The sequence below is a fragment of the Garra rufa genome, chromosome 10, assembly GCF_049309525.1.
Source record: "Garra rufa chromosome 10, GarRuf1.0, whole genome shotgun sequence".
In the NCBI taxonomy this organism is placed as follows: domain Eukaryota; kingdom Metazoa; phylum Chordata; class Actinopteri; order Cypriniformes; family Cyprinidae; genus Garra; species Garra rufa.
Window position 1 is genome coordinate 28,893,328 of NC_133370.1, and position 22,230 is coordinate 28,915,557.

General features: G+C 37.4%; 1 protein-coding gene and 1 long non-coding RNA gene across 2 annotated transcripts in view; one reads left to right on the forward strand and one right to left on the reverse strand.

The window, feature by feature from the left end:
- Positions 1-22,230, forward strand: part of fbxl7 (F-box and leucine-rich repeat protein 7) — a 49,935-nt gene that overhangs the window by 18,391 nt on the left and 9,314 nt on the right. The gene's annotated exons all lie outside the window — the stretch shown is intronic.
- On the reverse strand, positions 18,266-19,406 carry LOC141343612 (uncharacterized). The gene is made up of 3 exons (XR_012356782.1): positions 19,125-19,406; positions 18,906-19,013; positions 18,266-18,569 (listed from the first exon to the last, which is right to left on the reverse strand). It is a non-coding gene; the product is annotated as an uncharacterized lncRNA (long non-coding RNA).

Here is a 22,230-nt window from a genome sequence, read left to right on the forward strand (position 1 = left end):
AGTGAGCGTTCAAACCTTTTGTAATAGTTGTATATGAGTCACTCAGTTGTCCTCGGTGTGAAAAGATGGATCTCAAAATCATACATTCATTGTTGAAAAGGGTTCAAATACACTAAAATGCTGAAAAACCAAAGAATCAGTGGGACCTGAAGGAGGTTTCTAAAGAACAGCGGGAAGTTTTAACTGTTCAGGATAAACAAGGGACTCATGAACAACTATCACGAAACAAACAAACAGCTGTCTTGATTTAAGCAATGGAGGACCCTGTACGCAGACCTGACCAAGCGTCAATATGTGACGAGTTGGGAGTGAGAATGTGTTGCCCTGTCTAGTATGAACAGTGTTGGGGAGGTTACTTTGGAAATGTAATAGATTACAGATTACAAATTACCCTATTTAAAATGTAATAAGTAGTGTACCTTTTCAATTACTTTAGAAAAGTAAAGTAACTGATTACAACTGATAACTTTTTGATTACTTTTAAGTTTCTAATGGATATTTTCAACTAAATCATTTTCAAAATCTTTCATCACTTGAATTAAGATTATATTAATTTATTTTAAAGTACAGCCATCACAAAACCAGACCTTATAACAAAAAAATAGTTTACTGTTGTTACAAAATCAAAATTTTGCATAGCTATGACAGGACACACTGGCAAGTAACAATGCCTTGAAAAACTTAAATCTTAAAAAAGATTTCTTTAAATATCTAAATTATCTATTTAAAATAATAGATAATTATTTTTAGTTATATTTAAGAGAAAACACAATTCTAGATTATAATAATTTAGTAAAAACACGTTTTTTTCTTCTTACTGATATAATAAAAAATGGTAAAAATCTGCATAGTATTTTTTTTTTTTACCACTATGTGTGAAGGGAAATCATATACCATACAGGGCTAATAATTATTTATCACTAACAGAAGAAAGAATAGATTCTAGAATAGATACTGCCAAATCCTAACAGACTCCATCATTGTAGCTGTGTCATAAAATCCATGGTATTGTTTTTTTTTTTTTTTAATAAATTTACATTTCATCTAAAACACTGCTTAGATTCAGTGACCAACTGGGGTGCTTCGCTAGATGATAGCTCGATTTTGCAAGACAAAATGGGACAAACTAATTGAGAGATTTGTCCACTGGGTGGCACGTTAGGTCAACATCGATCATTATAGAGAAAAGTTTCAAGCCCTTGAGAAAAATAGATCTATATTATTCGAAAATAAACTAAACTGCAGCGGATTTTCATCCTTCAAATCATTAGTCACGTTTCAGCTGAAAATCACGCAGTAGTCTAAACACTGATTTTACAAATGACACTCAAAATTAAAATCGCAAGTTAGATCTGACATTACCAACCTTATTCAAGGAGAAAAAATGCGATATTTTTTTGTGAAAGGGTTCATAAATACAAGTGTGTCTGGTAAAGGCAGCTAGCAGGCTAGCTAATTTGTTATGAATGTTTTTAATATTGGTCTCGAATACACAAAGGGGACGATGAACGCGCTGACAAAGAGGATTAACCTAATTGGCAGACGTGGTGCACCGCAAATTCAAACCAATCAAAAGCATCAGAATAGCACCGCTTTAATAAATGGCCTTAGCAGAAGGCGTCGTGCATATCAAAAACAGGCAAAGCAACAGATTAATATTATTCAACATATCCCAGATTTTTAAAGAAAATTTTTAGATGTAACCCCATTTGTAATCTTTAACATTTTCATAAGTAACTAATTTAATTACACATTTTTCTAAGTAACTGTAACGAATTACTGTTACATTTATTTTGTAATTAAATTACGTAACGCCGTTACATGTAACTAGTTACTCCCCAACACTGAGTATGAATGACTGGAAAGGTTATGGAAAATGCACTTAAATGCATTGGTCAAAAGAAGTGGGAACGCTGAAAATGGATTATGGCATGGTTTTTTCCCTGAGCACGAAAGGTGGGTGTGACTGTCAGATCAAGCAGATCTTTCATTACAGACATGACAAATCATAATCAGACATCTGAGATAGTCTGTGGCCAACAGTTTCACAGCTGTTGCTTGGTCAGTTCAGGTCCTGCTTTGGTTTTGATTTCCTGTCTTTGCTCTAGATGTACAAAGCACCTGATGTGAACTTTGTAGAGCAGTTCAGCTTGCTTTCTTCTGCGAGACTCCAGTTCAAGTCCAAGTTTTATGATCCAAGCTCTGGATGGCCCGGTCTGGACAAATTTTCTTTGGCATGACATAGAGTGGGTGTTGGAGAGAAGTCATTGGTAAGGAGGTATGCGGTGCAACACGATAGGATTTGTGAGGTTCCAACCGGAAGATGGCCTTCATAAGTGTGTGCTGAATAATACGCCTCATCCAAACTTTGAGCTGTGGTGAGAAAGAGATATAACAGTCTTTTGAACTCATCTCTGGCTCTTCCAAGAGAAGGCCAGTCAGATTTACGAGTCCAGAACTGGATTAATGGCGTGGATAAAACAAGATCTAAGAGAGATGTTGCTTAGCTGCTTATATTTCCCCAAGTTTTTGTGACTTCATTATCCTGCAAAACCCATTGTGAGTTATGAAGTTGGGAAAAGTGTTTAGCCTTTAAAAAAAATGTTGTAAAAACTTTGAAAGGCCATGTTATTTCAGCGCTGTCACACAAATCATTATAGGGCGACTTACATTAAAGGACAGATCTGAGCTTCATTACATTATAATGAAAAAAATCAAATGCAGATTTGCTGGTATCCTTTATTACAAGAGAAGTTCACTTGCAGAACAAAAATTTACAGATATTGTACTCACCCTGTTGTCATCAAAGATGTTCATGTCTTTCTTTCTTCAGTTGTAAAGAAATTATGTTTTTTTTTTAGGAAAACATTTCATTTTTTTCATATAATGGAATTTTATGGTGTCCCCGAGTTTGAACTTCCAAAATGCAGTTTAAATGCAGCTTCAAAGGGCTGTAAATGATCCCAGCCAATGAAGAAGGGTCTAATCTAGTGAAACAATCGGTTATCTTTTAATTTTTTTTTTTTACAATTTATATACTTTTTAACCTCAAATGCTAGCTCTGCGTGAACTCTGTGTATTCCAGTTCATGACAGTTATTCTTCAGTTATTTTTTTTTTGTAATGGGCATTTGACCTTCTTTGCATATTCACTTTGTAAACACTGGGTTGGTACTTCTGCAGCGATGTAGGGTGATTTTAAAGTTGGAGGAGAAAATGAGATGGGAGTTTTTTGACATACCCTAACTGTCATGAAACGGAGTGCACAGAGTTTGCGCAGAGCTAGACAAGACGAGTGTTTGAGGTTAAAAAGTTAGAAAATATCCAATTGTTTCACTAAATACGACCCTTCTTCCCTGGTTGGGATCATTTATAGCCCTTTGAAGCTGCAGTTAAACTGCATTTTGGAAGTTCAAACTTGGGGGCACCATAGAAGTCTATTATATTGGACTTCATTTCAGGATTTTTATAAGAAAAATCCTGAAATGTTTTCCTAAAAAAAATTCTTTACTACTGAAGAAAGAAAGACATGAACATCTTGGATGACAAGGGGGTGAGTACATTATCTGTAAATTTTTGTTTTGGAAGTGAACTACTCCTTTTAAAGGAAGTCCTGGGTATTTAGACTTGTATGGCTTAATATAACCTCAATTATGTTTCTTACTGAAATATGTGCTAGAAGACCCATGAAAGATTTACATTATTTTTAAAAATCCACATAATTTTATACATATTTTAGACTAAGGGGGAGGGGGGCATTATTTAGATTATGTCAAATGGTTGCACTCGATGAGCTACTGGCGCTACCTGTTGCTATTTTTACCGCAACACAACTCAGAAAATAAAACAATGATACGATGGACACAACTACTGAAAGAGCATACAGGAGCGATAGATATAAGGGTAGGCTTAAACTGTTTAAACTATGTATAAAACTATGTGGATTTTTTTAAATAACGTAAATCTTTCATTGGTTTTCTACTATGTATTTCAGTAAAAGACATAATTTACTTTATGTTAAGCCATAGAAGTCTTAATACCCAGGGTTAATTTTAGTAAAAAATTACTATTTCTTCTAAAAGTGTGTGCTGTGTATATTTATGCTTATTAGAGTATTCTTCCACAGAAGCCAGTAGACTATAGGCTTTGTGCAGCAAGCTCACTGGGTTCTGAAACATCTTAGCCACTGTGAAAGGACTATAGAAAATTAAATTTCTCCATTTGGCAACTTTTCCCGCTAGTTGGCTTCACCCAAGTACCAGTGGTGTTGAAAGCTGCTCAGCAGCAAAGGGAAGTGATTGTTTTTCAAGGGAAATGTCTCGCAGGTGTCTGTGTTACAACTTTTCCCAACACAAGGTTTGCCTGTTTAACCAAATGATATGGATAAATTCGGACTGCTGTTTTGTTTTAACCTCTGGATGTACAAGGTGAAAGTGTTGCCCATAATGTCATGACAAAACTCTCTGGAAGTGAAGAGGAAACCGGTTGAGAGTTTGGCCATGGCAGAGGTGAGAGGGAACTGATTTATCCCAGGCACTGGGTTTTAGGTTGTAGGCATATTTTCTTTGTCTGCCTGTTTTCACTGCTGCAGAGATTCAACAGTAGACGTTTAAGAGAGGAAATTCATTTGAAGTCCGTAGACACTTGGCAGAGCACGGCATTTAAAGATTCCCATACTCAACCACACTGTTTTTCTTTCCACAGAGCTTAAGTCTTTGCAAGTCTGACAGAGGTTTGGTAACGGTATTGCTGCAGGTTTTCAATATTTGAGTCATTATATTGCTATTTTTCCCCATAGAGTGTTTTAATAATACACAGGCAGATGTGCACATGGTATTTCTTGCATGCTAAAGCGCTATGGAATGCAAAGATATTAAAGGAGACATATCATGAAAATATGACTTCTTCCGTGTTTATATGCTATAAATTGTCCCTGGTGGGGAAAAACGTAAAAAAGGACAACCCAGTAACTTTGTTTAGGTAAGCGTTTCTCTTCAAACGTGAAAAAAATGAGCGTGTCAGATTTCACTCCCCCATGACGTAGAAAGGGGATTTTATTATAATATTACCGGACCTTAATCTGCACGTTTTTGCAAGTGACAATGGTATACCAGTTCTAATGCCACTGCAAAAGTTCGGTAAAACATCTAACTGTTCTGTCTTTGGCTGCACAGATGAGCACAGAACACTATTTAGAGTCCCAGCCTCAAAGGAGACAAGAAAGCAATGTATTTATTGATTTACTTTCTGTATTATGCTGCTGCTACACAGTTCTAATACAAACATGTGATTTCTTTCCCAGTCATTTACCTTCACAGACAAAACCAACTGTTTTTGTAACTTATTTGTGTTTTTAACATAAACTTGTGTGTATTTGACAGTTTAAGCGCAATAAGACTAGCCTGGCAAGCCAGACCCACATAAATGTAGGGTCTGGGCACTCTCCATAGACAGGGCTCAACCGGAGGGCTGGGATAAACGGTTGTCTTTCAAACTCCTCTCCACGCAATAGGATAGCGCTACAACCAATCAGAGACTTAGTCGGTCAGGTGACGTAGTCAGAGCGACGAAGATTTTTAACAAAAATCAGTGCACTGTGCAGTCTGTCAGCTAAATAATAGACATAGATGGGCACTAAACCTTCAAAAGTAAACAAAAACATGCACAGACAAATCCAAATTACACCCTGCGGCTCGTGACGATACATTGATGTCCTAAGACACGAAACGATCGGTTTTTGCAAGAAAATGAACAGTATTTATATAAATTTTCTTTTTACCTTTGATACAAACCCACGTCCATCTGTCATGAGCACGAGTTTAGCATATCTATGATTCGACTCGTCACATGTGAACGCGCTCTGATGTAGTATACGCAAACACCGAAAGGGGAAATATGTAAAAAAAAAAGTCCAGGATGAGTTTGCGCAAATCTTTTTCAGCTTTAAATGGGTTTGAACAACCAGGACAAGCGCAAGTAATTACCATTTTGAATAGCCGCTATATCCACAATCTCTTGTGCTGTGAGTGTCGTATACACGCCACAGATCGCTTCCGGTGTTTGCGTATTCTACACCACAGCGCGTTCAGATGTAACGAGCTCCTGCTCAGGACACATGGACGTGGCTGTGTATCTAAAGTAAAAAAATTTATAAATACTGTTCAGTTTTCCACGCTTAATTCACGGAACCAGGAATTCATGTCTGACTGAACTTATGGTCGCAGGTCAGTCGTCATCATGTTAAGCCCGCCCACCGACTCGTGATTGGCCCGGTACATCTTGGATTTTTCGGAAATTTAAGTGAATTGAGAGTAACTAGACTGACCTTAGAAGCAAATGTAATTTGCTGCCACTAGGGGCGCGTCTAGATTCTAGGCTACAATAAGACATGAAAGAGAACTAAACTAATATGATTTAAAAAGCATGATTTCAGTGCGATAGACATGATAATCAAAACCAAACAGATGTCTTTTGGCAGAGTATCTGAGGTAGGAGCTGTAAATGCACAGTGCTGTTCTGAAAAGGGGGCGGGGAGCAGCAGCTCATTTGCATTTAAAGAGCCATGCACGAAAACAGCAGGATTCACAAAACGCTTGCTCTTGAAAGATATCTCATTAATAGATGTTTATATAGCATTTAGAATACAGAACTATGGCTATGGGTGTATCGTTTCTGACACGCGCTGTACGTGGTAGACCAATCACAACAGACTGGACCATCTGACCAATCAGAGCAGAGTAGGCTCACAGAAAGGAGGGGTTTAGAGAGACTATATCTTTGAACTGCTTTGAACGAAGTGTTTAAGAATTGTTCAAAAGGTGATATTTAATGCATATCTGACCTTGCATGCATGTAAACCTATTGTAGGAGACTCTCAAAACAACATTAGGAAAAAAGTGCAAGAAGATCTGACCACCTGTGAAGAGTCTCAAATCAATTATGAACGTGTTGGAGGATTCTGGGCCAGCTACTTTAAACTCTTGTAAGCTCTTCAAAAGACTTGAGTTTTCATGCCAAATGACAGGATGATTACAGCGACCGCAGCGCACCCCTGATTAGTGACATGTAGTTATGTGAGGGAGTTGGGAGGAGAAGGATGCTTCGCTTATGTGGAGAAAGAATAAACAAGACCCCCGCTGGACCAGTTTGCTGGTGTGCTGCTTTGGTGTGGCCTTTATGTAGATACCCAGTCTGGCATCTTTTATTGCAGAACTACCATTATGGGAATGTAGGTGTGGTAGCATGACTATACTGTGCTTTAAAATGGCTTATCTAAAGTCTTTTATATAATTGTAATTTCCAGTAAAAATGTCAGAAAGGAGAATCATCAGCATTTGTCATTCTGCATCACTGGCATGTGTGTTTGTGGAATGCTCTTGGAGTACAGAGACCTTTGTCTCTCACGGTTGTTTCCTGTAATGGGGAACAGTAGAGAGAACAGGAAATCGGTAGGCAGTTATTTCCATTGTGCCCCAACTACCCTGATGAGGTCATTGCTTCCTTTTAGGAGGCCAGGAGCTGCTTTATAAGAAGCTTAATCTGCAGAATGAATGTGAAATAATATTGTAATCCTTTCCTTTGGACTTTATGGTGAGTTGAGGAATAAAAATGAGAAAAAAATTATAATTATGAATAAAAATGTGATTCTAATACCTGCTTTAGTTCACCCAAAAATGAAAAATCTGTCATTAATCACCTTAGGATCAGCAATCTCTACATAAAAAAAAACTGATTGTGCAGACCAAACCGTAAGTCATAGAGACTTGAAACTTGGAGGGATGGTAGTAATCACACTGCCGACATTGTCACCAAGGCTCACCCCAATCGGTCTGACGGGGGCGCTACAGCAATCAAAAGTACGAAATCACTCATAACTCAGAAAGATTCTCTGGAGAGCGAATGTTAATAATTATCAAAAAATAGATTGAATTTTCGACTCACTAATGTACAAGCTCAATCTGAGGTCGCAGGACAAAAATCGCAGAGCTTGGCCACTTGGTGCTGCCATAAGAGGGAAAAAAACATAAAAATCGCTATATCTACACAACCATGTGTCCTATCGTCATGAACATTGTTGTGCATGGTCTTTGTCCAAAGTGCCACAAGTGTCTATAAAGGACATTTATGTGTCATGGCCGCCATTGGGGGGCAATATCGTGTTTTTCAAGGGTTTAAACAATTGTGGAACAATTGTGCACTGCAGTTTTTCGCACATATACACGCAATAATTATATCATATGACAAAACTCCTCATTCCAGACAACTTTGCCTCTAGAACCACTGCTGTCAATCAAATCATTTGTTAAATGATTGAGAAGATGTAAAAAACCTACTTTTGTGAACTAGTCCTAGGTTTTTTGGGAAAAAAACATTGCTATAAGAGGGTCGTTTAGAAAAGGGGCATTTCTAAATTTACCCCAAATCCTATAAAGCCTAAAACAAAACTCAACACTTGGCGAAACCTGCTGAGCACATGTGACAGGTGATTCTAAACAGTCACCTGTCTGAACGCCAGTTGGCTATTCGTCAATGTCCCGCTCTGGAAACTCTGTTTGTGCAAATGTTTGTGCCCGGGTGATGTCATCTTGCACCTCAGATTCAAACGAGCTGTTTTTGGAGCTTGATTAAGTAAATGATTAGTTACAATGAGGAGGATGTTTTAAGCTATGAAAGCTGCAGGATGTTTAATGGTACAAAGACCTCTTGTATGTCCAAAGATCAAGGAAAATTTGATTTCTTATGTCACCACACTTTTAAAATTGTCCATGTGACATCAACGGTTCAACCGTAATGTTATGAAGCTATGAGAATACTTGTGTGCAAAGAAAACAAAAATAACGACTTAATTTATCAATTTCTTCGACACATGTTCACCTAAGTACCACGACGCATGGACTATTTTAATGATGTCCTTGCTACCTTTCTGGTGTGCGTTTCCCAAAAGCATCGTTTGCTAACTATGGTTGTTAGTTCCATTGAAATCTATTGCTAAGGACAGAACTTGCGACAATAGTTGCTTTTGGGAAACACACTCCTTTTCGGTGGATAACCTGTAATATTTCATCTGGACTATGACAGGAACTCTGTAGACGTACTCCAGTCTTTTTCTGGATTAACAGTATGTTTCCATTTAGCCATGAAATGCACGGCCCAGTCTGCAGATTAGCTATTTTAGGTTTTGGAGATTAGATCAGCGCTGCACTAATAAGAATCTGTGAATAATGAGCTTTGAGGCCAAATGCTTTGGCTGCTTTTCATGTATAAGGCAGAGGGATCATACACGTTTAGCCTGGCATCCGGCAGCCACTGTGAGATTTGGTTGCTTAGCGGGCCAGCCAATCACAATTCAGTATAAGTAACTCGTTTCTTAGATTTGACTTAATCTGTTAATCCTCTGCCAGAAGACCCATTTAAAGATGTATTTATGTAGAAACTTCATCTCCGTGATCTTATGGAATAGCTCACAGAAAAATGACTGACAAAAATGTTTCATTGTCTTTGGTTTGTAGAGTTTCTTCGATTTAATTTTCTCCGGACGTCATCTGCTAATGTAGAAATTTGTGTGCAGGCAGAGTGTACATGTGGTTAATTTGTGTAAGGGGGCCCAGGCCAGGACGAGGGTGATCAGGCTTCAGACTGTTTCTCCAGATCCTCTCTGCTTTATGCATCACCAGCCAGGCTCTCCAAACTGGGGAGGGGAGCGAATGAGAACAGGGCAGACTGGTTAGGAACATGAAATGCCTTTCCTTCGCCTCCTTTACTGTGGCAAAGCCCTGGTTTGAACACCAGATGTTTGAATATTTCCTTTATGATGTTTTTGATTAAATAAGATGAATCCTGGACCCATAAGGAGGAATATTTCTAGAACAATATTTATGGTGACACGGTTACTTCACTTCTTTTTATTATGCTAATTAGAGAGTGAAAACATCAAAGAGATGTGGCGGTTTGACTCCTCAACAAACAAACAAAACACAAATTATATGCTCACGCCGGAACCGAACGTGTTTTTCTGCACCTAACACTTTGATACCTGATACTGCTTAAGATGGTGAACCCTTAAACAACTTTTGGACTGCTCCCACCAGTTTTTAACATGCAGGATGACGCAGGACACATATGAATTGCTTATTAATACACAAGTTAGTGTCAGAATAAAGAGGGATAACGTGAGTGATTAGTCCATGTGCTCGCTGGTAGTGCATGAGCGCAGCTGCTCTTAAACGCACAAATGCTGCAGAGCCCCAGAATCTCGCATGAGAAGCTCCGAAGGCATTTTAATCAAAACAAGATGCCCCTCTGGAAGCTGGAAGGGGCACAGCTGAGACATATGCAGGACCAGCGTCTGTCAGGAACTGTGGTTAGACTGACAGATGAGCCAAGCGCAAGGAGTGCCAGGTCTGTCAACAACCTCTGAACGACTCGAACGCTGCCGACTGCAGATGGAAAGATCCGTCTCTGCTGTCATGTACCCTAGTACTTATACATTTGCGATTATTTCATTTCTTGGCATGACGTTTGAGCTTAATAGTTCTGACACTTAGGAAAGCAGGTTTTGCTGAATCAAAGTCCAGCAGCTCCAGTCTCTGGCCTCAGACACCACAATGTTGCAAGTTTCCCGGGGTTGCGATGGGAGATCAGATTACTGTCTGCTGCCAGAGGTCACGCTTGGTGTCAAAGTGGAAAAGACACATCTGAAGACATCACATTTTGTTTCTTTCAACCAAAACAATGAATAGATGGTGAGATTTGGAGACCTGAGGTCATGAAGCTCAACCGCAAGAGAATGAGTATGTGAACTGCTTTGATTGAGAAGCTTTTTTATATTAGAGCATCTGTGTTTTCTCTTACAAAAGAGCTCCATTCTGAGAGTAACACGTTAAAGGCTCTCAGTGGGGAGAGTGAACGAGATTGGTTCATAAATTGGAATTTTAATTGAGTTGGAAAGTTTTGTCCCACCATGGTCAAAAGGTATTTTATTGAGTATGATTAATATATACACAAACACAAACAAACAGTTTGAGGTCTGTCACATTTTTTAATGGTTTTGAAGTCTGTTATGCTCACTAAAGCTGCAATTATAAAGAGACAGTTCAGCCAAAAATGAAAATTCTGTCATTAATTACTCAACCTCATGTCATTCCAAACCCATAAGACCTTTGTTCATTATCACAAATTAAAATATTTTTGACAAAACTACCAGATTCAAGGCCCAGAAAGGTAGGACATTGATAAAATCCAAGTCCATCAAGTCCATGTGACATCAGTGGTTCAACTGTAATTTTATGAAGCTAAGAGAATTTATACACAAAGAAAATTAAAATAACAATTTTATTTAATAATTTCTTCTCTTCTGAGTCAGTCTTTGACGCACGTTCATGTGAGTCACATGAACTGTCAGTTGCGTTGCTGTCTATGCAGGGTCAGAAAGCTTTTGAGTTTCATCAAAAATATCTGAATTTGTGCTCTGAAGATGAACAAAGGTCTTACTGGTTTGGAATGACATGAGGGTGAGTAATTGATGACAGAATTGCCATTTTTGGGTGAACTATCCCTTAAATTTAATTGAATTCTGCTTCCTGTTTGCAATTCATTTCTGAACCGAACACACTCCTCTTTGCAACTGTACATAAATTGAACAAACATGATTTTACTTAATCCATCTTGTATCCAGATTTTCATTTAAAACACACACACTTTACAGTGAAGCAGTGACAGTATTGCTGTGAAATGTACTTGGGAGTGGGGCTTTTCTAACCAGTGAAAATAAAATTAAAAACTTGGAGTGGACAGATCACAGGATGCTTTGAACTGGGTGGAGGAATTGCTGTTGCTCCCCTCACATATTAGGTAGCCGTTTTGGAAGAAGGGGGGTAGAAAGAAAACAGCTTGAGGGCTTGAATGTTTTTCAGTGTAATGTAGATGTGATGGATTACAACATATTTGCAACTTTGATTGATGTGGCGTTTGGAGTTTTGAAATCTGCCCCGCGTGTTTAACGCAACTGCCGGAGCCGAATTTTTCGTTTTGGCTAGAGGTGATTCCCTTGATAGTGGTCTGTGTGGAGCTGTGCAGTCATCTGTGCATGAGTAAACAACATGAGTGAACGGGTCTGACCTCCTGTTCACCCTCACTCCAGACCCTTTGGAGTCTGCTCAAAACATAGAAGCTGGCCCTAACTCCAAACATCTCATTTTCGTCCTTCAAAAGGTAGAAGATTTCGACCGAGATTGTGGTTAAAGGGTTCTGTCTTGAGATAAGCACCAATCTGCATTAGGCATATTTGCGAGCAATTACCCCTGGAACACTCCTGAGATGAAACACGACGTTTGTTGTCAAATTTGTCAGCGTGATTCCCTCCAACCCCTCCATTTCTGGCCGTTTTTCCATTTGGTGTTAGTTCGGTGAGAACATAGCATATCCTTGAGATCAAATTTGATTATTCAGAAGCAGACTATGAAGTATGTATGAATAAAGGTCTTAAAGTTCAACAGCAGGAAGCTTTTGTAAGAGGAACAACTAATCAATCCCAGAGCTGACAGCTGTGCAATTAATAACTCTTGTACGGGTTGTCTTGGATTATAGAGGTGTGCAGAAAAACATTCCCACTTGACGTTCTTCAGAGGTCACTGAGTGACGGGATGCTGAACAGCTGGAGGAGTGACGAGTCTGAGAGTTCACAGCAGACTTTGCTTAAGTGAGCTACAGGGTAAAATGGCATTCCTCACATTCCAGTCTGTCATTTTTGGTCTGTGTATTTAAAGGTCTTTACCTACGCCTCGATGCCAACTGATGGGAAGACTATACAGCTCAACCTAATATTGAACATTTGTTCCCAATCTTTTGGGTAAATCAGTTGCATGCTTTGTGGTAGAGCTTTGGCAGAGTTTTGCTGAATGGATCACAAAAATGCTGTGTTTGGTTACTGTTTGGAAATTGTTTATGTTATTCGAATGTTGCAGCTGAAACTTGAATTCCTGATGATTCAGATTCTTTATTAGGCCCACAAAAAAGGCTTAAATAGAGATAGGAGAGCTTTAAGGGATAGTTCACCCAAAAATGAAAATTCTATCGTTAATTACTCACCCTCATGTCGTTCCAAACCCGTAAGACCTTCGTTCATCCTCAGAACACAAATTAAGATATTTTTTTTAAATCCGAGAGCTTTCTGACCCTGCCTAGATAGCAGCACAACTAGCACATTCAAGGCCTAGAAAGGTAGAATGGACATCGATAAAAGAGTCCATGTGACAGTGGTTCAACCGTAATTTTACAAAGCTAAAAGAATACTGTATGTGCGCAAAGAGAACAAAAATAACGAATTCATTCAACAACTTCTCTTTCGTGTCTGTCTTAGATACCGTTGTGAACATGCATCAAAGAAATTGTTGAATAAAGTTTATTTTTGCCATTCAAAGACAGACATTGGGGTCCAAATTAGTTTTGGACACCACTCACTTTCATTGTACGGATGATAGTTTAGAATGGCATAAAATATCTTTAAAATCTCTTTAAACATCTTGTGACTGGTGTATTTAGGGGATTAAGTGCCTAGCAAGCTCAACTCCTTGGTTTACGCCGAACAAAATGCATACTTCAGGTTCGATCGTGAGCCTGGCGAAATTTTGGGGTATTTTTGATTTTTTGAAAAACTCACCGTCGTAAAGGGACGGCAAAAAGTTTGAAAGAGGCGTGGCCACTTTTAGTAAAATGGCTAGAACTCCTGAACAGAATGAGATATATTAGCCGAACACTTATGTATGAGCTAAATCTGGTGGTGCTATAAGAGGAAAAAAAAAACATAAAACAGGTGATACCCACGCAGCCTTGTCCTATCAAAATGGAAATCCCTGTGCATGGTCTTGGTCTCACAAGTGTCTATAAGGACATTTGTGTATCTCAAAAAAAAACATGGCTGACATTGGAGGATGAAGTTTGAGAGCAGTTTAGGCACGATATCACATTTTTCAAGGGCGTAAACAATTGTACATTGCGCATTTTCGCACATACACACGATATTCATATCATACAACTTTGCCTCTAGAACCACTCCAAATTGAGAAGATGTAAAAAAACTACTTCTGCAAACTAGCCCTAGGTTTTTCGCTAACTCTGGGAAAAAACAGTGCAATACAATTCTTTGGACTATGTAAGTCAATAATTATATAAAGAAATATACCCTTTGGAAAGATTCAATGGGGTCATTTAGAAAAGGGGCATGTCCAAATTTACCTAAAATTCTATAAAGCCTAAAGGAAAACTCAAAACTTCACAAAACCTGGTGAGCACATGCGACAAGTGATTCTAAACAAGCATGCAAAATTTTAAGAAGATCAGACCACAGCTAGTGCTATAACAGTCATAAATGTTACAATACATAATATAAGTTTAGCAGCTGCCTTACAATTTTAAGTTAAATCAACTTAAGCCATTTAAATTTACAAGTTATATCAACTCATTTTTATTGTAATAAGTTAAAATGACTTGTAGTTTTAAGCTGATTTAACTTAAAAACTTAAGGCAGCTGCTGAACTTAGGTTTTTAAGTTGAATCTGGTGAAAACTTTTTACAGTGTAAAGATGCTTTTTAAATCAACGATTTAGGTGGTTACAGGCTTGCTAAATTATGTCTTTTTTCATATGTGCTTAAATGCCTTAAAGCGCTTGAACCCCAGTGATCACTGCTTCCAGCTATAGTTTATTTAATATTTGAAATTAAATATAAAAATCATCAGGCTAAGCAATTTTATTTGCCATTTCATAAATAAAGGTTTAACATTTATTCCTTATCCCTGTTATTTTTTGATTCCAGATTTGAAAGAAATGCTGGGAATGTAAACTGTTACTTGGGTTGCAAACCTGATTTAAAACAGGCCTATTTAACCATTTTTTTTTTTTTTTTTGCTTTGAAACATTGGAGCCTTTATTTTTGTCTCCTTTTTTCTTTATCTTTTGTTAGAGCAGGCATTTGTCAGTGGATTAAAAGGCTAGTTGGCATCTTGTCTCTAGAGTAGTTTTATGTCTAAGACCCTCATTACACCTGCCTTGAATACCAATCCACAGTCTATTATGCAGCATTGATGGACTTCACTTCTCTGCTGAAAAGACGAAAGAGGCATTTCACATTTTTCAATGTTCTTTTCAAGGACTTCCAATGATTTATAGCGAAAAAAATGTTTAAGTTGTACATTGACATCAATAACGTTTTAGTTTAGCTTCAAGTTTCATGTTTTCACCTCATTTTCATTAGATTGCAACCAGAACAGGCATGGAACAGTCTTAAAATAAATGCAATAATGAGATACAATTCGTGGCTTGAGGTAATTATGGCTCCTGTGGCATTATGTGTGGTTTTGGGTTAAATTTGGCAAAGTTACTCCTTTAAACCAGACGTTTTGGGGGATTTAGAAGAAAATAACTGGAGCAAATAAAACTTGGAGGCTAAAAGGGAGAAAAAATTATTTTTTCTAGAAACTTGTGGATACTTTAAGGCTAAGCAATATATGTTCAAGAAAATGTCTGAAAATGAAACACCAGAGGCAGGTTTCTCCATATGTTCTTGGTGTGGAGCCACAGACGAACCATTGATTTAAAACTAATGGAGGATTAGAGGATTTTTAATCCTGGTCTTAGCAGCCTGACACACTTTAGTATCAGTGTGACCGCTCTCCAGCCCTCAGTCCGTGGAGCTTTAAGCTGCTGAAATCCCATTGTGTGCTTGAGTAATGCATTATTATGAATGTGCGAAATAGACACTGGCACTCTGATTACAGTTGCTGCTTTACTGTTTATTCAATCTGTCAAAGAGAAAAAATCTGTGTATTTGAGTGTATAAACTGTTAAACTGAAAATTTTCTTTAAGCCTCCTGTTGAGTTCTGACAATATGCAACTTTACGCCTCTACCATTTAGCAAGATAAATTGAGCGAGACGTGCCTTGGCGATTAAAACCCACAAGCAATTTTCAGACATCCACTCTAGTATTCTGTCACACATTTATGGCAAGCAACATAGTGAAATTGATAATGTGAATGGACAGATGGTCAAATATTCTTGATGCTCATGAGATTTTTCTCAAAATACTGGAGACGTAGAGTTAAAATGTGGAGTTCAAGCAGCTTGAGTGCTATTGTCATTTTCATGCTGATTATATCTGAGTGTTTTAAAAAAGAAGTTCACTTGTGGTAAAGTCCAGGTCAACGCCAGTTTGGCCAGCTAATAATTTGGCTGATTAACCAGCATGGACCAGCTAATGACCATAAATGAAACCATGTCAAATCAGCTACTGGTTTAAGCTGGATTTTCCAGCAGGGTTGCTATTTCTAGTTTGAAATGAGCAGCACAAGCTCCTCCTACTGTTTGTTCAATTAGGAGCTGATGTTTTGTATTAGCAACGCAAGGAAACAGCGTCTCCTCATGGCAGTGTAAATGAGCTGGTACTGAGGGCAGTAATGTAGCGTGTGAGTCAGGGCTCAGTGCCAGTCTGCAGGGCCACTTCCAATTCTTCGTCTCTAGTGGTGACATTAAAACGTAATTGGCTTCTGCTTCTTCTGCCAACTGTAGTGGCTCCCCATAACATTATGGGACTTTGGCAGCTCGGAGGACTAAGTTTGTCAATGTGGTGACTGTAGCCATTCAATCAAGGCTAAATGTCTCACTTTCTATATTCCCTTCTGGCATTTTTAGTTGTGTGGGGATTTTGTCCTTACTGGGTTTTTCTTTCCTATAGGATTTTCTATTTCCTTTTAAATTAAAGATACAAAATTACTGGTCCTAAAAAAACCTAAATTAAAGGGATAGTTTACCCAAAAATGAAATTCTGTCATTAATTACTCACCCTTATGTCGTTCCAAACACGTAAGACCTTTGTTTATCTTCAGAACACAAATTAAGATATTTTTGATGAAATCCGAGAGCTTTCTGAACCTCCATAGACAGCAAGAGTCCTACCACGGTCAAGGCCAAGAAAGCTACCAAAATATTATTAAAAAAGTCCTTGTGACATCAGTGGTTCATCCGTAATTTTATGAAGCTAAGACAATACATTTTGTTGTGCAAAAAAAACTAAAATAACTTTATTCAACAATTATTCTCCTCCTTGTCACCCTAGCGCCTATTTGGGGAGTTCTTGGTACCATCTGGGCCTTGAACATGGTAGGACCCGTGCTGTTTATGGATGGTCAGAGGAGAAGGGTCTGGCTGCAGACATGCACTCTCAGCGGCGCATGCGCACTCAGACACATGCACTCTCAGCCGCACATGCGCAGTTAGACAAATGCACTCTCAGCCGCGCATGCGCATTTAGATAAATGCACTCAGCCTCACGCACGCGCTCAGATTCACGCATGCGATATTTACAGTAGATCGAAGGCAGAAACACTTCAAAATGCTTTTTACAAACTAAAAGCACGAAATAAAATAACTTCCTATTAACACCGCCTGAAAATATACATGAAAAAGAAAACGTATTTTTTGGAGGTGGACTGGAAAATGCTGCTATTTAAAAGTGCCGTAAAGACTGGTGTTTCTGGTCATGGCTCGGATTTATATAAAATGCTAGTACAAACACTAATAATCAACACTCAATCTACTTCAGTAATGTCAGATTACTTTGCATATGTGCCTGTGTTAAAGATGTGCATATTGGCAAATACACATACACATGTTCCTTATTTTAATAATTATAAATTATATTAAAATTAAACTGAAACATTATACAGTGGTCAACGTTTGAAGTGGATCAAAAAAGTTAAATTTGTCCTGTAAGACAAGAATGGTTATTGTTTTGGATTAAGGACAACTTTGATTGAAGTGCTGACTACTGTATATATAAGCTTTACAATGAATTATTAAATCATTGACTAACACCATTTATAATCCTTCATTGCACAATGAGAATTTTATGTGTATATATAGTAATCAACATTTGAAGTGGATCAAAATCTTTTATCAAAGATGTCTTAAAACCAAAACAATACACATTTTTGTCTTAGGACAACTTTGATGTACTTTTTTGATCCACTTTAAAAGTTGACTACTGTATATTTAACATTTTATAATGAATTATTAAATCATAGATTAAAAGTCAAAGTCTGTTGCTGTCACATTCAATGTTCAATGTTAAATATGCTTCCAAAACACACCAGGAAAATAATTCAACACACAGCTGTTGGTGATTGTTTACTTTAGTAAATAACATGACATGGTATTGTGACAATATGTGGGTTATTTAAGTTGCTGTTGTCAAACAATTTTAATACATAGATAAAATAAATGAAAGATTACTTACTATAACTACTATTATATTATAAAATCATTACATAAAAAATAAACAACTATGTTTTTAAATGTAGTGTTCGATAATAATATGCTCTAAAAATTATAATTATGCATGTCTTGCAAAAATTCAAAAACAAATATCAGTGGCTCTACAAGATCGTCCTTGATGAACCAGTCCAAGGCCTCAGCAGCTTCTTCATCCTCCATGCACAGTATACGAGGAAGCTGAATTGAGCCAAGATCATCCCCAGAGTTCTCCATGCATCACTGACTTGCAGTCTTAAGACACGCACCTAAGAAACAACAATGCAAAAGAGGATATATACAAATATGCTGAACAATAATGACTGCAATCCCTCTAACAACACCTACTTTTCAAATAGACTGAACCACCTGCTTTTCCGATGCAAACTCACGGGTGAAGAGACATTTCATCTACCTAGAATTTTGAGTTTGAATCTGTTACCTTTAGTACTACCTTTTAAAGTAACTGGCACTTTTCCTGAGGAGCTACAAAGTAACATGTACAAATTACCTGAACGTATAGAAAAATACAGCACAAGTTTACCTAGTTTGTCAAGAAAACATGCTATTTTTAACCTTATGATTCTTCAAGTATGTGCTTTTACCTGAGAGATTTCTTCAAACCTCCTTTTATACAACCAAAATACAGGCTGCTGATCACCTCTCAGGAAGGCTTTGGACTCCTCAGCATAGTGGGCAAACAATTTCCATGTCTGGAAAATAGATATTGAACATTAAATGTTACATAATTCCTCTCTCATGAAAGCTTTTAATTTTCAAAAGCCAAAAAACAAAACAAAAACAACAAAAAAACAATTCTTTACCGTTCCAGTCCAAAATTCTCTATCAACATGACACACCACCATTTCCTCAGCTCTGCCATGTCCAGCTGCTCAAAACATAAAAGGTAATGGCCTTTGTAAGTTTCAGTTTCTCAGTGTTAGTGAATACTATAATAATACTTACAACTGTGTAGTCAAATGGGGCATTCAGTACATGTACAATGCAGACAATAATTGAAAGACAAGTATGTATTAAGAGCAAAAACACAAATTAACCACAAACATATTGTACATCTTTCCATCAACATAAATACACCAAAGTCGTTTCCATATGGTTGTCCAGGAAAACCCTTAAATATAATAAAAGGAGGAAATAAGCACAATTTCGTAAATAGATAAATTAGATTTAGATATACTATACATTATATTTAGAAAGATTACAGATTATATTTAGATGGATTAGACAGACGATAGATAGATAGATAGATAGATAGATAGATAGATAGATAGATAGATAGATAGATAGATAAAAATGGATAGATAAATTAGATTTAGATAAAATGAATGGCACAAGGGGCAATGATACAAAGTGCAGCAAGTTGTGCAGAATGTGCACTTTGGTAACAGGTGCTTTAAACCTTCTAAGACTACTGATTGAAGCAGCTGTGAGCATAAATTGAAGGGACAGAAATGAAAATCATTCTGTTTAATATTCTTTTAATTTTTGTTAATTTCTTGGAGCTGTATTTCATGTCTCATTTTAAAGAACCGTTGTTAACTTTAAAATTACTTTTATTATTTAAAAAAAAAATCCATCTTCAGATTAAATAATGTTGAGTAGCACCTCGTCTAAACAATTAGAGCAGGTCAAGCCCAGTAAAACACTCATTTTTTCACCGTCTAAACAAAACTGAATTTAGACAGTTCTTCACTAATTTACCGTATAAATTATAATAGGTAACCAATTAACGTTACCACAGACGCGATATATGTGATAGATATCAGGATAGTTTTTTGATAACGTTCACCTTATAATTGAAAAAGCACTTTCACATCTCTTTATTCTTGTGCGAATGAAATAAATACACTTACAATAATCCCTTAGCGGTCGTTGATTCCTCTAATCCATTTTAAAATACGTCCATTATGTCGAGGTGCCTGTGTGTGCCTGAAATATCAGATAAATGTAAAGATCATTTTAAGAACATTTACCTAAGAATTAAAAACAACAATTTTACTTTACTTAATCTTGTACAAATAAATATACTTACAATTCCTGTGCGGCCGTTGAATCCTGTGTATCACGTTGAGAGTGCATGTCTGATTATACATGCGCGGCTGAGAGTGCAAGTGTCTAATTGCGCATGTGCGGCTGAGAGTGCATGTGTCTAATTGCGCATGCGCGGCTGAGAGTGCATGTGTCTGAGTGCGCATGCGCCGCTGAGAGTGCATGTCTGCAGCCAGACTCTATTGGGTCAGAGAGCTCTTGGATTTCATCAAAAATATCTTAGTTTGTGTTCCAAAGACGAACAAAGGTCTTACGGGTTTGGAACGACACGACATAAAGATAAGTAATTAATGACAGAACTTTATTTCTTCGGTGAACTATCCGTTTAAATGTAATGCATTATCCCGCTGATAATACAAATATGTACTGAAATACTAAAACACTGCTACTGAATCTACAGAGTTAAAAAGAGAGTGTGACCATTGTAGTCTAAATTTCCTAATCAATGACAATAATGAGCCGGTTGTTTTGAATGAATCGCAGAATCAGTATAGTGTGATTCCAGAACAAATTACTTGAAAGAGCAGTTCTTTTTAGCAAATGAGAAACATGCAGTGCAAAATATAGTCTGGATCCTGAATGAATGATTCTAATAAGTTGCGTCTTGGTAATGAATCAAACACACAGCTTAGAAATGACTGTGAGATTAGCTGGTTCCCAGCTAAAAGAAAACATTATGAGAACTTTAGCTTTAGTGTTCTGGCAAGGTTCCCTTGAAGAAAAGAATTACAAACAAACATTATTTTAGTAGTTAATAGAACATTAATTTAAAGTAATCTTATCTTTAAAGGGAACATCAGATGCCCATTTTCCCTACCTGATCTCATGACAAAAACGTACCGTTGGGAACTTTTTCCCGAAATACGTACCAATAGGTACATATCACTGCAGTTTCCAACAGAAATGAACACTAGAGGCGGTAAAACAGTGAGCACTTGTTATCGTTTTTGTACATGGTTATGATTACAGCTCGTCATGAGATCAGGTTGCTTTTTCCACAAGTTGGTATGATTCTTTAGGGTCTTCATGAAATGTCTGCAGCATACTTTGGTTAAAATTCATCAAAGGTCGTGTAAAACAAATTTTTTTTACCTTGTCAGAAACAGCTCTGTTCACAGCGACCCGTTTCGGTGCATGACTCTTTAAATAATAATGATCTACTGCTCACCCCACCCCTCTCTTCCGTTTTTTGTGTATTTGGTGTAGGGCTGCACGATTAATCGTTTTTAAACCGAAATCGCGATTTGAAAGGGTGCGATTTTCAAATCGCAAGAGCTGCGATTATTTCGATTTATTATCAAATGTGGTAACAAGCATTTAAGTCGTTTCTGACAGGTCGCTTCATGTGCACATTACGTCTTCATGCTTATATTACGTTTGATGCAGAGTTTAACCAATAGGGGGCATTTTAACACTGCATGTAGAGACATGCACAGGACGTATTTTTCAGTCCCGCGTCCGCAGAAATATGTTTATCTCGTTCAGTTCCCGCCTCGACATTCATGTTTTGTCCCGCTCCTGCCCACATAAAAGTAACCTATATCGTTTTTTTCAGTACATCAATTGAATTTACATGAAACAGTTTTGTAACATCTCGTAATTTCACAAAACCCCAGCATAAACGCTCCTGATAAAATATTTGTTATATAGGCTAAGCATCAACATTCTCAAACCACTGTTATTCTTTACAGAAGAGCAAGCATGAGCTACTGTGTGTATCCATAGCAGAATGCAAGCAGACAAAGCTAAAGTTGACATCTCAGTTCAAATGCGATCTCATAAAGCTCTAACACAGTTTGAACATTATGCACAATGAATCTTTCACAATGTCTCCACTTCGTGTGTTTTAATTCGCGAGCA